The sequence below is a fragment of the Dermacentor andersoni genome, chromosome 8 (genome assembly GCF_023375885.2).
Source record: "Dermacentor andersoni chromosome 8, qqDerAnde1_hic_scaffold, whole genome shotgun sequence".
Lineage (NCBI taxonomy): Eukaryota > Metazoa > Arthropoda > Arachnida > Ixodida > Ixodidae > Dermacentor > Dermacentor andersoni.
Genome location: NC_092821.1, coordinates 157,209,502 through 157,225,780, shown reverse-complemented (window position 1 = coordinate 157,225,780; position 16,279 = coordinate 157,209,502). Strand labels below are relative to the sequence as shown.

At 45.4% G+C, this 16,279-nt stretch overlaps 1 long non-coding RNA gene across 1 annotated transcript in view; it reads right to left on the bottom strand.

The window, feature by feature from the left end:
* LOC140213040 (uncharacterized) overlaps nucleotides 1-15,537 on the bottom strand; it is a 132,168-nt gene extending 116,631 nt beyond the window's left edge. The window contains exon 1 of the long non-coding RNA XR_011889981.1: nucleotides 15,408-15,537. This is a non-coding gene — a long non-coding RNA (uncharacterized lncRNA). The remainder of the gene's footprint in view (nucleotides 1-15,407) is intronic.
* Between the last annotated feature and the right edge of the window lie 742 nt (nucleotides 15,538-16,279).

Below are 16,279 nucleotides of genomic sequence, written 5' to 3'. Positions count from 1 at the left end.
GTAAGGATTCATTATGCAAAAAAGAAGTGAGGCGTGCAGATAGGACACAAGAGTAGAGAAGTGGACAACACGAACGCCGACTATCAACTGAAGGGAGCACTGAGTCGAAAAAAGAAAGAAGACACAAAACTCATCTGCGCATGCTCAGGAATGGTAACACCACGTGCCAGTCGGGTACACGTGCCGGTCTACGTCAGAGGTAACTGTTAAGGCACTTAATCTCTTCCTTATGTAAAGTAATCGAAGGCTGACTCACGCACGCACGTCCACCATTATAGATATGCCATGCCTCATCCATAAGACGCGTATCTTCATTCTTATGCCTGTGCAATATCGCGCATTCATCTAACTCTGGCGTGCAGTTACAATCTCGGCAATGTAGCTAAAGACTAGAAGGCGATCCGCCGGTTAACGAACTTTTATGTTCCATTAGCTTCTGATTCATACACCGCCACGTTTGCCCTACGTAGAACTGGCCACAGCTAAGGGGAATATTATAAACTACACCCATACGACAGGCAGTAAAACTGTTATTCTTATTGTGCTTCACTGGACAAATATCTGTTCGTTTTTTGTCTTTTACCCGCTCCTTTTTATTCTGTACGGCAGCGCGTATCTTACCTAGCTTATTGGGAGCAGTGAAAGCAACATTAACATCATATCTACTGGCAACTTTTTTAAGCCTGTGCTACACTGAATGAATATACGGAATAGCCACTAGTCTTTTTTTGCTATTACTACTTTCTGTAATCACGTCCGTCCCTCTCGAAACCGACTTCTTTAGGCGCTCAGCCACAGTGGCCACTGCTACACTAGGATAACCTGCTTCTAATAGGCGCCGGACCTGCGCATTAAAACTGGCGCTCATTTTGTGCATGCAGGATCTGGTGAGGGAAGACTTAAGACACGACATGGCGATTCCGTTTTTTACTACTTTGGAATGCTTGGATTGAAAGTTTAGCAACGGCTTCGAAGATCTTGGGGAGTAGTGCCAACAAACGTGATTTTGTTCGAACATCAAGGAAATGTAAAGAGACTGAATTACGCGCGGCTGAGGAAGTTCCTTGGTAAACTTTAATCCTCCCCCATAAAGTTTAAATTGCTCACTTACTGAGATAGCAGAGGAATCGAATTATTCCCTATTGCAGAAAAACAGGTAATCATCAACGTAACGAAATATCTTGATAACGCTATCACCTAACGCTTTCTCTAAGCAGTTGTCAACCTTACTCAGGTAAATGTTGCTAAGAATAGGGTCAACCTTTGAGCCAATACAAATGCCTGACTTCTGCAGAACAAAAGCCATCTCTCCACCCAGTCAGTGTCGACTTCAAATACATTGAAAGAATTTCTAGAAAAGCTCCCGTGGAAACACCGCATCTGTCAATAAAAACCGACTTTTGCACTTGTTCTTTAATGCACTCATTTACGGAATTTAGCAACCCGTCATGCGGTAAGGAATAATACAGGTCTTCAATATCCATATTAAAAGCTTTACAATCACCAGGATTTTCCTCTCTCAAATACTGAACTAGTGCCTGAGAATTACGTAAGCAAAAGTGGTCTGAAAAAACTAGTGAAGCTAAGCAGTTCTGTAGGTAACTAGCGACACAGACCTGCCACGTCCCTTTCTCTGACACTATAGCACGAAAAGGAATTTCTTGTTTATGAGCCTTGGCCGAAAAAAAAAAACAGTTCTAAGGTGAGGGATTTAGCTTTCTTGACATTACAGACAAGCCTATCAAGATTATGCCTTGGCAAGAGGTCAACCGCACGTTGCTTAACTACCGAAAGCTTGAGTTTTACTGGCTGTAAATTCTTTTCTATGGCTGAAATCGCTTTTTCTGAAAACATGTCATCTGGCATAATTACGAAATAACCTTCCTTGTCAGATATTACTGGTCTAAGTTTATGCTCCACAAGGTAATCAACTAACGGTCGGACAGGGTCAGGCGTCTTGAAATCAGAATTTGATTGTTTAATGCGAGCAATGCCATCCTAAATACAGCGTGAGCGTTCTTCTTCCGGGACGAACCTGGTTATGCAGCGTGGTATGCTTGAAACGTCAACGGGTTTTTATGTGAGGGTTAAAACAGTGCTTAGGACGTAAAGCAAGGGTTCTTCTATGGTTATCACTTACTGCACGCCTCCCTTCTTTTTTGCATAATGAATCTTTACCAACTAGCTCAGCTTTCTGTCGTTCTAAGCTTAATTTCTAGTACTCTGAGCCCTTTTCCATGTTCCCCTACTTATCTGCACAATCCTGCTTCGTTAGCTTCCTTAATAATTGCGATATGTATGTTCCGCGCTAGAACCATGTCGTGGTTTAGTCGTAATCGTGTCGTCCCATTGGAAGTTCAAATGATGTGCGGCTTACTTCAACCATCATCTGGGCATGCCAGGAGGATTGGAGCTATTCTTTCCGCTGAATCATGGCGACAAGTTAGGTTCTACCAGTAGTGTCTAAGGGTCCGTTGCGCGACCCTGGGAGACGGTCGCCATTGGAACCGCCCCTACGCCGATTGGAATAAGTTAGCCGTGCAGCACGCGGACTTCCTATGGAGGATGAAACTTCCGGAGCTTCAACAAAGTAAGAGGAAACACCTTTCTAATAATTCACCGCAAATAACGTACTGGTTCTTGGAGACGCCATCGTAAGTGATAACCATAGAAGAACCCTTGCTTTAGGTCATAAGCACTGTTTTAAGCCCAACATAAAACCCGTTGTCGTTTTAAGCATACCACGCTGCATAACCAGGTTCGTCCCGGAAGAAGAACGCTCACGCTGTATTTCGGATTGCATTGCTGGCATTAAACAATCAAATTCTCATTTTAAGACGCCTGACCCTGTCCGACCGTTAGTTGATTACCATGTGGAGCATAAACTTAGACCAGTAATATCTGATATCGTAATTATGCCAGATGACATGTTTTCAAAAAAAGCGATTTCAGCCATAGAAAAGAATTTACAACCAGCAAAACTCAAGCCTTCGGTAGTTAAGCAACTTGCGGTTGACCTCTCGTCAAGACATAATCTTGATAGGGTTGTCTGTAATGTCAAGAAAGCTAAATCCCTCACCTTAGAACTGTTTTTTTAGGCCAAGACCCATAAACAAGAAATTGCTTTTCGTGCTATAGTGTCAGACAAAGGGACATGGCAGGTCTGTGTCGCTAGTTACCTACAGAACTGCTTAGCTTCACTGGTTATTTCAGACCCCTATTGCTTGCGTAATTCTCAGGCACTAGTTCGATATTTGAGAGGAAAATCCTGGTCATTGTGCAGCTTTTAGTATGGATATCGAATACCTGTATTATTCCTTGCCGCATGATGGGTTGCTAAATTCCGTAAATGAGTGCATTAAAGAACAAGTGCAAGAGTTGGCTTTTATCGACAGATGCGGTGTTTCCACGGGAGCTTTTCTAGAAATTCTTTCAATGTACTTGAAGTTGACACTGATTAGGTGGAGAGATGGCGTTTTTCTGCAGAAATCAGGCATTTGTATTGGCTCAAAAGTTGCCCCTATTCTTAGCAACATTTACCTGAGTAAGGTTGACAACTGCTTAGAGAAAACCTTAGGTGATAGCGTTATCAAGATATTTCGTTACGTTGATGATTACTTGATTTTCTGCAATAGGGAAGAATTCGATTCCGCTGCTACCTCAGTAAGTGAGCAATTTAAATTTTATGGGGGAGGATTAAAGTTTACGAAGGAATTTCCTCAGCGACGCGTAATTCAGTTTCTTGACATTTCCTTGATCTTCGAACAAAATCATGTTTGTTGTCAGTACTGCCCAAGATCTTCGAATCCGTTGCTAAACTTTCAATCCAAGCATTCCAAAGTAGTAAAAAATTGGAGGACGCTTAAGCTTCGCCTTGAAGAGTGGAACGCGATAGCGTTATCGCACCCCGCTCGCACCACCTACTCAAACGCGCTCCGCCAGCCAAACGTCGCGATCGGCACAGATAGCCGGGCCCCGACGCGCCATGAAGGCGGACGCGGTCATGGGTAGAGTCACTGGAAAAAATTTCAGAGTACCGCATTCGTTTTCCCCCCGCCGCCGACGCGTTTATTGGCCCAACCGTACCACGTGACTTTGGGGGTGCCATATACCTTCCAAGCGCCGGGCGGGCCGGCCGAGTTAGAGCGCAGGCAGCGTAGGTTCCCCACGTTTCTTGTGGTCTGATTGTCGCGTCGCGTTTCACTGCAAGGAAATCATGCCTAGCTGCTGCGCCTTCGGATGCAGCAACCGAACTGAGTCTGAAAAGACTTTTTCTAGATTCTGACCGGGAAAAATGACCGAGAGCGTCTTTCTGCGTGGTTACACAGAATCGGCCGGGAGAACTTCAAGCCTACAAAAAACACCCGCGCGTGCGAGGTATAAGTACACCTTGCTTGTGCTTTTCGGCACTGTTTTAGAAGATATTTAAGCGAAGGCGTTCATTGCAGGGATCGTTCGCGTCTTGCACGCTTGACGCGGGTACACGTGTACGCGTTTATTGCTCAACACAAGTGGTTATTCCGTGCTCGTGGCACGCGAAGGCACACTTGTCGCGCGAGAATTCAGCATCCTCACGTGCACCAGGAACTCGCATGCTTTCTCCGCGCACGTGAGCGCGCTCTCGCCTCGAGTCACTCGACCCATATGGCACTTGTCTTTCGCAGATCGTGACGATCGCAGTCAATAAAAACATGGCCAAGACAAGGCCCATGATACTTCGTTTTTTCCACTTATCCTTTGCTCATTTATACATACGCATTTCGAGCTTAAAACCAATGGCCAGGTGATATTCACAACACATGCTTAAAATTTTGAGCTTGTATGCCGAGGACATGCAATGAACTGAAGTCAGCATACATATTATGTTTTATGTTGAAATGCTACGGTGCATACCCAAATAATGTTGTGCTTGATGCATAACATGAAATACAAAACAACAGAACACTCAGTAGCATTAGTTTCACTCTGTCAGTATGCATGTTACATAAACCATTCTAAAAGCACAAGAATTTTATACATCGCCCGTATAGCTTAGAAAAAAAAAGTGCTGCGTCACCAGCCAACGTTCCTGCTTTTTTTTTTACACAGGCAGCAAATCTTGGCAGTCTAAGAAAACAGTCATAAATAAGTTAAGAAGGGTAGCCGCTCATAAACGCGCTAGATAGCCGCGTTCATAAATCGAACTGTAGCAAATTCTCGCTCATTATCAGTGTACAGAAGTACATATACGTTGCTGTAATAACGCAAATGGCTCATATTGGCCTTCCACAAGATTTAGTGCGCATAATGGTCATTGAAGTTGGCTTTTTACGCCTGCTGTGCACAGATCGTCGTACGATCACCCCCAAACACCGGTGCGCACACGGCAGTCGCAGTGTGTCGTTCGTATACGGCGGACGATGTCGCCTGGCAGAATCGAGAACGCGCGGTATCCGTTTACAAACTAAATTAGATGTATCCGATTTAGCTTGTGAAACTATACAATGAACGGACGTGCCTGTGACACTGTCAGGTGTTAGTTTCGTCCTGCTTGGAAACATTTAATAGAAGCCGACGGCGGTCCCCGGTGTTCATGCCCAAAAGCACAAGCTTGCCTCATTCCGGCTCGAAGTGACGAAATGTTTCCTTCGTAGCTCGCTCCGTGGAAGGGGTAAAAAAAAACGCGTGCATAAGCTCCCGATAGCAGCGCTAAGCTGCTGCCCACAATCGTAGCACAGTTCCAGCAGTAAACGCGATCGGCGTGCAAAACAACCACCGGCTGCATTACTTCGCACACAATAACATTTTATTTTCTTCCTTAGCAACCATTATCTCCGGGCACAAAGTACTTGTACTTAAAGGGAAGCTGAAACACTTTTCGAAAAAAATGAGTTCTCTGCGGCATTCTACAGTTTTGAGTCCCCTGAACACGAATATCTGGTTCAAAAAGGGCGAAAACAAACGCAAGCGGCTGCTTTTTCAAGAAAACGCGCACCAGCGCCTCAGGGCATCGCGCGAAGGCCGCTGTTGCCCGTGATTGGTCGGGGCCGCTGTGACGTCGTTGGCGGTAGTCGCCGGTCGGCGCCGCCGCATGTCTCCGTTTCAGAGCGTAACACCATTCCTTTCTCTCTGGTAGCACGCGGTTCTGCTGTTCTGGCTTCATAGCTGAGTTGTAAGATGGAACGTTCTCGCTGTCTCCGACAGCTTGTATTTTCGCCGTACATGTTCGAACCGACAGCCGATACGGAAAACGATGGCGGCAACGACGATGTTGAGTGTGCCAACAGCGAGAGCGATGTGTGCACCTTCTCGCGCACTGGAAATCTTAGCTTCAAACTCTTCATTATATGCCTGTGTCACACTGGCTGCTTCAAAATCTTCGATTGGTGATGGTAGTGGAACAGGTTCATCAGGGGCTCGGTTCTCAAGGAGCTCTGCATGGATGTCATGAATTTCAGCATATTTGCCTTTAATAAATTGGAACAATTTGTCTTTTGGATTATCGCATACGAGCGATAGAATCCTTGATGTTATGCTTGCTCTTGGTCTTGACCAAATAGTTACTGAATGTACTCGCGGAACATCAATTCTTGACCTGCTGTTCATTAGTGAAGGATTTAGACAAGGAACTGTTACAATTGAACCTGGCATATCTGACCATAAGTTACTTTCTTTTTCCTGGAAGGTCGAAAAATCAAAAACACGTGCGCTTGATGTCGCTACAGTTAAGGAATTTAGTAGAGCTGACGATGTGGCGATTATTGACTACATTGAAGAAAATGTTGGGATTACATGTGATGATGTGGAAAGCTCTTGGCAAAGGTTCGCTAATGTGCTTAGGCATTGCATTAAAAAATACGTTCCAAACAGAAAAATACTTAAAAAGCGGAAACATCCATGGATTACTCGTGAAATTATACACATTAAGCGTAGACTTAAGAGATATCGTAAGAAGCAGGGGACGTCAACGCCACTGTTTATAGAAATCAAACGTGAGCTATTATCAAAGGTGAGCTGCGCCAGGACTAAATATTTTACACACACATTAGCAGAGTTTCTAAAGACTGATCCGCAGAAATTTTGGCAGCATTTGAGTAAACCCAAAGATGCACTTACTAAAATAAAAGTTAGGGACAAGATTATCACTGATGCTGCCGAAATAGCTGAGAATTTTAATCGGTATTTCTACGAGGTGTTTTCAGAATTAGATGAATATGAAATAAAAGCAGTGGCTGCACCAGAGGATGGCATTGAGATAAATCGTGAGGGTGTTCTGGCGATGCTCTTGAAACTGGACACTAAAAAATCCGTTGGACCCGATGGTCTTCCAAATGTATTTTTGAGGCGTTACGCAGAACAAATATCAGGCTGCCTCACAGACATCTTTAAACTCTCATTAGCAAACGGAAAAATTCCTTCACAATGGAAAATAGCACGGGTGGTTCCCGTATATAAGAAAAGTGATCGATTGTCTGTTTCAAATTATCGGCCTGTTTCCATAACATCCAGTTGCTGTAAGATGTTGGAGCATATTGTAGCCGGTTACCTGCGAAAGTTCCTGAGCGATCATAATCTTTTGTCGGATAATCAGCACGGGTTTCGGCAGGGGTTATCCACAGTTACTCAGACTGTTTTGTCTGTACATGAATTTGCGCGGGTGCTTGATATGTCCGGGCAAACGGACGTGGTTTTCTTTGATTTTAGCAAGGCCTTCGATAAGGTGCCACATGGCAAACTTCTCTATAAGATGGAATGTATGGGTATACCATTTTTTATTATTCGATGGATTCAAGACTACCTTACAGACAGACGGCAATATGTGGAAATTAATAAGACCGCTTCTAGTGTTGTTAATGTTCATTCAGGAGTTCCTCAGGGAAGTGTGCTGGGACCTTTGTTATTTTTAATATATGTAAATGATTTAGTTGCGGTTGTTCCTAAAGATGTCTCTGTTAAGTTGTTTGCAGACGACTGTGTTGTGTTTAAACAAATTTCATCTGAACATGACCACATCTGTGTTCAAAAAGCAGTTTTTGCTATTGAAGAATGGTGTCTTAAATGGGCTATGGAACTTAATAGTGAAAAAACTGTTCTCTTACGTATAACTAGAAAGAAGTCTCCCATTTTGCTTCCTTACTTCCTTCGCGGCAACCTGATTTTGGAAGTTGACAAATATAAATATTTAGGCATAACACTCGACAATAAGTTAAAATGGTCGGCTCACATTACTAATATTTCTACATCTGCATTTCGAAAGCTATGGGTTTTACGAAGAAAGCTAAAAACTGCCCCTGCACACATAAAAAAATTGGCTTACGAAACTTGTGTGCGGTCTTTACTTGAATATGCTTCAGTAGTGTGGGACCCATACACAAAAAAAGATATAATGACCCTTGAAAAAGTCAATAGGAAAGCGGTTAGGTTTATATACGGAAAATACAAAAGGGAAGACTCTCCTTCGCAGTTAATGATCTCAAATAACATTCATACACTAGAAACCCGCAGAAAGATTAATAGATTGGTATTCTTAAACAATAGTTTAACAGGAAAAAATAAGCTCCAGCTTCCAGAGTGCATTAAGAGTCCTCTAGTGAGAAGGACTCGGAGCGTTCATGAGCATTCACTTGCTCCCATCTTCGCCAAAACTAACAGCTTTAAGTACAGTTTTTTCCCAAGAACAGTAGAAGATTGGAATTCGTTACCGGCATCTGTTTTTTCCTCACAAAATTTTTCTGATGCGTTACATCGTCTCCTTACCTGATATGTATGTTTTGTATCCTTGTGCTGCTAATATTGTATAATTTTATTCTTTTGGTATCCGTATGCTGCTAATATTGTACAATTTTATTCTTTTGGTTTATTCTTTTGATATATGTGTGCTGCTAACATTGTATAAATTTTATTCTTTTGGTTATGTAACAATGTAAATTCATTCCTGCTTGGGCCAAGCAATGGCCTGCAGTATTCTGAAATAAATAAATAAATAAAATCAGTATACATGACAGCAGTTGGATTACTTACAATAATTGAAATACTTTTTCAGTAATTTATGTGATGGATTAGTTGTCGAGTGATAGTAATGTAAAATATTTTGTTAGTAATTTCATGGCTAAAGTAATTTAGTAATTGAGCTAAATATGCACCAGTAAGCTGTGTACGGCGTCAGAACGTTGGTAATGTGGTGAGGTGTCATTGAGAAACAGGGGGGGAGGGCATGAAAGTGTATGTTACCTTAAAGAAAGGTAGGACGAATAACAAATATCACTGAATACGCAAGCGTACCCCCGGCCAGTTATTTCACCGTATCAGAACAGCGCCGAACAAACAGCTATAGTACAGTGTTCCGTGACAAAGCGGAGAGGCAAAACAGGATGAAAACGGCAAGCACTTTGCACGTAGGTGCATATTCCCGGCTGTGCCTCCACCTCGCTTCGTCGTAGACCGTTTGTTCGACACTAAGGTGATCATCTGGTAAAAAATTGCCCGTGTGCACATTAAAACCCTTACCTCACGCTTTCTCCTCCTGGCGAAGGCCGCTTTTGGAGGTGGCGAGGTGTTTCTCTTGTAGGAGAATATAGACGGAACAACGCCGGGCTTCAGTCGCGCCGATTTAACTGGAATCCCGATTGCCCCGCATCGTTGTCAAGCTCCGATGATAGTCACTGTCGCGGGAATGGTCCGAGCACAGCACAATTGATTTCGTCGGCACGAACTTATCTCTCCTCACCGCACGTACCCACTGCGTTGCAAGCTTCTTTTCCTTCGGGAATTTGTGAAACACCACATCGTCTCGCCCGCCTGTGTTCGCGCAGCCGAATGCTGCACAGAACGAGGGCATGTTGGGCGCCCTTGGCTGTAGGCACTCACGCAGCACAGAAGGAAAGAACAGTTTACGAAAATCGCAAAACAAACGTGAGCGGCGGCGGCGGCGGCAGATCTCTCGTAGCATCGTTCAGTAAAGCGCAGGACGGAAAGAGGCATGCCAGCACATGTCAGCACGCCGGTCCGCAGCTCGGTTGGCTCGGTCTCCGCCCATGACGCCGCTCTCGCCGGTTCTCTCCTCTGGCAACAACCTCACCCGGCGCTCCGGGAAGCGATGGGGGCGTGTCCGCGCGGGTGATTTAGAAAGGGATTTCCGCCCCTTATATTAACAAAACGAAAAAAAAAAATTTCGGAACCATAAATTATTAGGTCTGTTCTTCCCAATCCCAGCAATTCATGGAAATTGAAAACCGTTTCAGCTTCCCTTTAAGTAAACACTCAACCCGATGTGTCACCGAATATCAAGCTCTTCCAACACGGCGGTCATCCCGCGACGCAGTCGGCTTGGAAGGTATATGGCGGTGGCCGCTCAGTGTTGCCAGTCAAATCCCGACCTTTGCGGTACTCTGAAATTTTTTCCAGTGACTCTAGTCATGGGGCGAGTGGCGCGCCACGTATCGGGGCAGCGCCGTACATTGCGAGGAGGGGGTCTTCTCTGTTGCCGCAAGATGGCTCTGCGTGTGCGCAGAGCGCAGAAGAAATGTAGCGGAAACGTACTTCGCTACTCATGAAACTGCGACTTCTGTAAGTTACATGGTCATAATTACCGATATACACCACAGTATAACTTTCTACGGCACGTTTCTAAGGCAACACCGCATTAATTAGAGGCGATTTTGTCCCGTTTCGAAGGAACGAACTCGTGGCTGAGTGGTAGCGTCTCCGTCTCAGACTCCGGAGACCCTGGTGCGATTCCCACCAGCCCATTTTGCAAGACATTTTTTATTTATGAAGTGCCTTCTGGGATTTATCGCTCACGGACAACGCCGCTGACGCCGACACCGACGCCGACGACACCGGCTTTTCTGCAACACGAGCTCCTTAACGCTATCGCGTTAAAACGGAATTGCCATGTCGTGTCTTAAGTCTTCCCTCACCAGATCCTGCATGCACAAAATGAGCGCCAGTTTTAATGCGGAGGTCCGGCGCCTATCAGAAGCAGGTTATCCTAGTGTAGCAGTGGCGACTGTGGCTGCGCGCCTAAAGAAGTCGGTTTCGAGAGGGACGGACGTGATTACAGAAAGCAGTAATAGCAAAAAAAGGGTAGTGGCTATTCCGTGTATTCATTCAGTGTCGCACAGGCTTAAAAAAAGTTGCCAGTAGATATGATGTTAATGTTGCTTTCACTGCTCCCAATAAGCTAGGTAAGATATGCACTGCCGTACAGAATAAAAAGGAGCGGGTAAAAGGCAAAAAACGAACAGATATTTGTCCAGTGAAGCACAATAAGAACAACAGTTTTACTGACTGTCGTATTGGTGTGATTTATAATATTCCCCTTAGCTGTGGCCAGTTCTATGTAGGGCAAACGGGGCGGTGTATCAATCAGCGGCTATTGGAACATAAAAGGTCGTTAACCGGTGGATCGCCTTCTAATCTTTCGCTACATTGCCGAGATTGTAATTGCACGCCAGAGTTAGATGAATGCGCGATATTGTACAGGCATAAGAATGAAGATACGCCTCTTATGGTAGAGGCATGGCATATCTATAATGGTGGAAGTGCGTGCGTGAGTCAGCCTTCGATTACTTTACGTAAGGAAGAGATTAAGTGCCTTAACAGTTATGTCTCACGTAGACCGGCACGTGTACCCGACTGACACGTGGTGTTACCCTTCCTGAGCATGCGCAGATGAGTTTTGTGTTTTCTTTCTTTTTTCGCCTCAGTGCTCCCTTCAGTTGATAGTCGGCGTTCGTGTTGTCCACTTCTCTACTCTTGTGTCCTGTCTGCACGCCTCACTTCTTTTTTGCATAACGAAATGAGGCATTTTCACCTTTCCTTTCTTGGGAAATGTATAGCCTTCTTTTTTCTTTTTTACTAAAAGCATCAAATAAAGATTTTAAAGAAAAGTATAAGAGCAAATTTGTTTGGTGTTTTCCTTAGTATATTATAAAGGTTGTTCGTCTGCATGCGATGAATGCCGTACATTGAGCGAAAAGACGGGGAATGCGGGAGATAGAAATTCAAGATGATGAGCAAAACGTGAACAAGGTGAATGCAGGAGGCAGCGTTTCGACAAGTGGACTTGTCTTCTTCAAGGCGAACTTGTCTTGTCTTGAAGATTACAAGTCCACTTGTCGAAACGTTGGCTCCTGCATTCACCTTGTGCACGTTTTGCTCATCGTACATTGAGCGAATAACGCATATGTGGAGCTTTCCATTCATTCTGCGCTTTCTGGTGTACTCGCACCGCGACTATTATCCTTACACCCGTCGCCCGCAAAGGTGCACTCGTCTGGAGGGGAACTCTGTCCATTCTATTGAGGTGACACACGGTCTCTTCCAGGCTCAGGAGAACGCAGACGCAACCAGCGCGGCTCAGACAAGCGACTCGAGTACGTGGCTGAAACGGTGAAAAGGATGGCCGGATTAAAGAAGCAGGAAGCGGAAGCGGGGGGTTGGATGAAACTGATACACAGCGTATCGAGCACTCTCTCCGAAACCTCCCGGTATGCTTCCTCCACGTCCCCTCTCCTTCCTTTCTTCTCTAGTTTCTTTCACTCATTTGCTTGGTTTACATGCTAGCTTGTTCGACCACTCGCTCGCAGCATCCATCTAGTTTGATGGCGTACTCTTTGCGAACTCTCCATGATGAGGGAGAAAGTGGGCGGGGACAAAAAAGAAGCATTGGTCTTGCTCTCCATGGGCTGCGTCACTAGTTGTATAAAACATTACACTGGCACCATCATCATTTCTGGAATCCCTTCGAGGACATGCGAGACCATGACTCACGTTAACTGCACCAGAGCAAGTGCTCGAGATGATTGACTTTGAGGGGTAACCACTTTTGCGTGATATAGCCTATACCGCGACGTTCAATGAGGAGACCGGAGTCCCTTGGATGCCCAAGGAATACGTGAGCGAAAAATCACGCTCACGATAGTAAGTTTTCTTTAGTAACACCCGCTTTACTTGGCTATCAAGTGATTCAAATTGATATCAATGAACGATATAGATCAAGACCACGGTGCTTGACGACACCCGTAGTCTATGCAGTATGGCGAATTGTTATTGCCGTCGTCTGTTACAGCGCTCCGTAGACTTCTACGTGGGAAAAACCTTGTGCTATGGTTTGCGCACGTAGTCTGTCAAAACTGTTTGCTTCTCTCGTGCACGCACCGTCCGCTACGCATGAGGGCCAGGGGCTTAACACCGTTGAATCTTATTTTGAGCCAGGTAGTTTGGACTAAGCCACTCTGTTCTTATGTGACTGACAAGCGCTTGGTGAAAGCAAAAGAAAGTGAGTGAGTGTGAGTATGTGCGTGTGTTAGTGAGTGCGCGAGTGTGACAGACAGACAGACAGACAGACAGACAGACAGACAGACAGACAGACAGACAGACAGACAGACAGACAGACAGACAGACAGACAGACAGACAGACAGACAGACAGACAGACAGACAGACAGACAGACAGACAGACAGACAGACAGACAGACAGACAGACAGACAGACAGACAGACAGACAGACAGACAGACAGACAGACAGACAGACAGACAGACAGACAGACAGACAGACAGACAGACAGACAGACAGACAGACAGACAGACAGACAGACAGACAGACAGACAGACAGACAGACAGACAGACAGACAGACAGACAGACAGACAGACAGACAGACAGACAGACAGACAGACAGACAGACAGACAGACAGACAGACAGACAGACAGACAGACAGACAGACAGACAGACAGACAGACAGACAGACAGACAGACAGACAGACAGACAGACAGACAGACAGACAGACAGACAGACAGACAGACAGACAGACAGACAGACAGACAGACAGACAGACAGACAGACAGACAGACAGACAGACAGACAGACAGACAGACAGACAGACAGACAGACAGACAGACAGACAGACAGACAGACAGACAGACAGACAGACAGACAGACAGACAGACAGACAGACAGACAGACAGACAGACAGACAGACAGACAGACAGACAGACAGACAGACAGACAGACAGACAGACAGACAGACAGACAGACAGACAGACAGACAGACAGACAGACAGACAGACAGACAGACAGACAGACAGACAGACAGACAGACAGACAGACAGACAGACAGACAGACAGACAGACAGACAGACAGACGGACGGACGGACGGACGGACGGACGGACGGACGGACGGACGGACGGACGGACGGACGGACGGACGGACGGACGGACGGACGGACGGACGGACGGACGGACGGACGGACGGACGGACGGACGGACGGACGGACGGACGGACGGACGGACGGACGGACGGACGGACGGACGGACAGACAGACAGACAGACAGACAGACAGACAGACAGACAGACAGACAGACAGACAGACAGACAGACAGACAGACAGACAGACAGACAGACAGACAGACAGACAGACAGACAGACAGACAGACAGACAGACAGACAGACAGACAGACAGACAGACAGACAGACAGACAGACAGACAGACAGACAGACAGACAGACAGACAGACAGAGCCCGACCCGACCCGACCCGACCGACCGACCGACTGACCGACCGACAAGCTCAAAACCCCTCAACTAGGCAAAGAATGCTTATCGCGATAATATATTCACAGAACACATACATGTAGACAGTACAGCCAAGATGGAGCATCGACATTAACGATTAACGCCTTTGAGACCGTAGTCATTGACGTCTCTATGAGCGCTTTCTTCAATGAACTAGAATGGCTTGCCATAATATTACTGCCCAACCATTGCGGGTGCTGCAAAAATGTTACAGTAATGAAATTAATCCTTTGAAGTCATCTCGTTTGGTCGGGTAGCAGATTCATGTGACAAGAAAAAAGAAAGGACGCCGATCAAAAAGATGTTGGTAGTAGGTATTAGACGTTACGACCTGTGTGAGGAAGCATTGTTCCCTTGTTCACGCCGGCGTTTAGCCAGGTAGATTGATAGAAAAGCGGTACTTTTGTTTGGGGGTGCTGATGAGGATGCGGCAACACGCGGTCTTCATTTGGATCTAAGCACGCAACTGCTAACCCTCTAGCGTCTCTTTCGTGGACAAAGTAGTATCACTTAACATTGAGATATTGTTCTTCGATATTTGTTTCTCCCTTCAGTATTCTTGCCTGAGGAGTCTACTTAGGGTTTCGAGATATCAAAATAGGTATATGGTCCCGCTTTGCTACATTTAAAATAAAACAGGGCCCTAAAGCAAGTGAAAGCTGGGGTATTTTCCTTTCCCAAAGAAGCCTGTGGCCATGGGGAAAACACTAAGCACTAAACACTGCATACAAGCACCATCTGTCCCGCCGGGTATTTCCGTTTCGATTCATTCTCGATTATAGCGGCGGTGCTGCCTTCCGCTGAGAGCGGTAGCAAAATATACCTAGTCGAGGTACAGGGAGATTGCTTACAAGAAGGCTGAAAAAGGTCTTTGCTCTGGCCTTCTACTTTGCACCGGCGAAGAGAGACGAAACATGACAGGAGCGATGAAGAGGAAGGAGCGTGTGCACACCACGTTGTGACTCTCTGAAGTCGTCCGTCCAGCCTGTAAAATGGAAAGAGGTGGCCTTGTATCTGGTGTTTACGTCAGGTCAAGGACCCCAAACTAAAGTCGCCTGAAAGTGCTCGGCCGTCGACATGCGCATATGAAGTGGCCAGCTTTTTGACGTTCGCTCATGTGCACAGAAAAATAGCAAAAGAGAAAAGCGGTTGCGCAGGCGTCTCAGGCACTGGACGATGACGAGGAGCGCTTGTAGATACTGGGGTTTTTTACGTCTATCTAGTTTGTGTAATATACATTGGGCTACGTAGACATTTTATAAAAATTACGTTAGTTGTCCTTAGTTGTAAAACTAATGAGAAAAAAACTATCAATATCGCGACATAGATTTCACTGTTTTTATACAATCCGCATTAGCAAGGATAAGCGAAAGGATAAGCGATACGATATACCCACTAAAAACGAGATGACTCGTGGAATATTGCGATATGATAGACAACAAATTTATTTATTTTTCTTTTTCTTTCGGGTATACTGCCGTCCGAGGACAAAGCAGGTGGGTGTACAAATACAAAGGTCCACGATGAAATAGAAAAGCCCCTGGCTTCAAGATTCGGGATTGTGCAAAGGTAGCAGCCGCATTCTCTTCTGAATAAAAATAGCCACATCAAATGCAGTTTCAATGTTTGCGCTTTACTTAATTTGCATAAGAGAGACAAAGTTAAAAATGGGGTACGCATCGTGTAAATGGCGCTGCAATATAAAGTATATTAACTTGGAGCA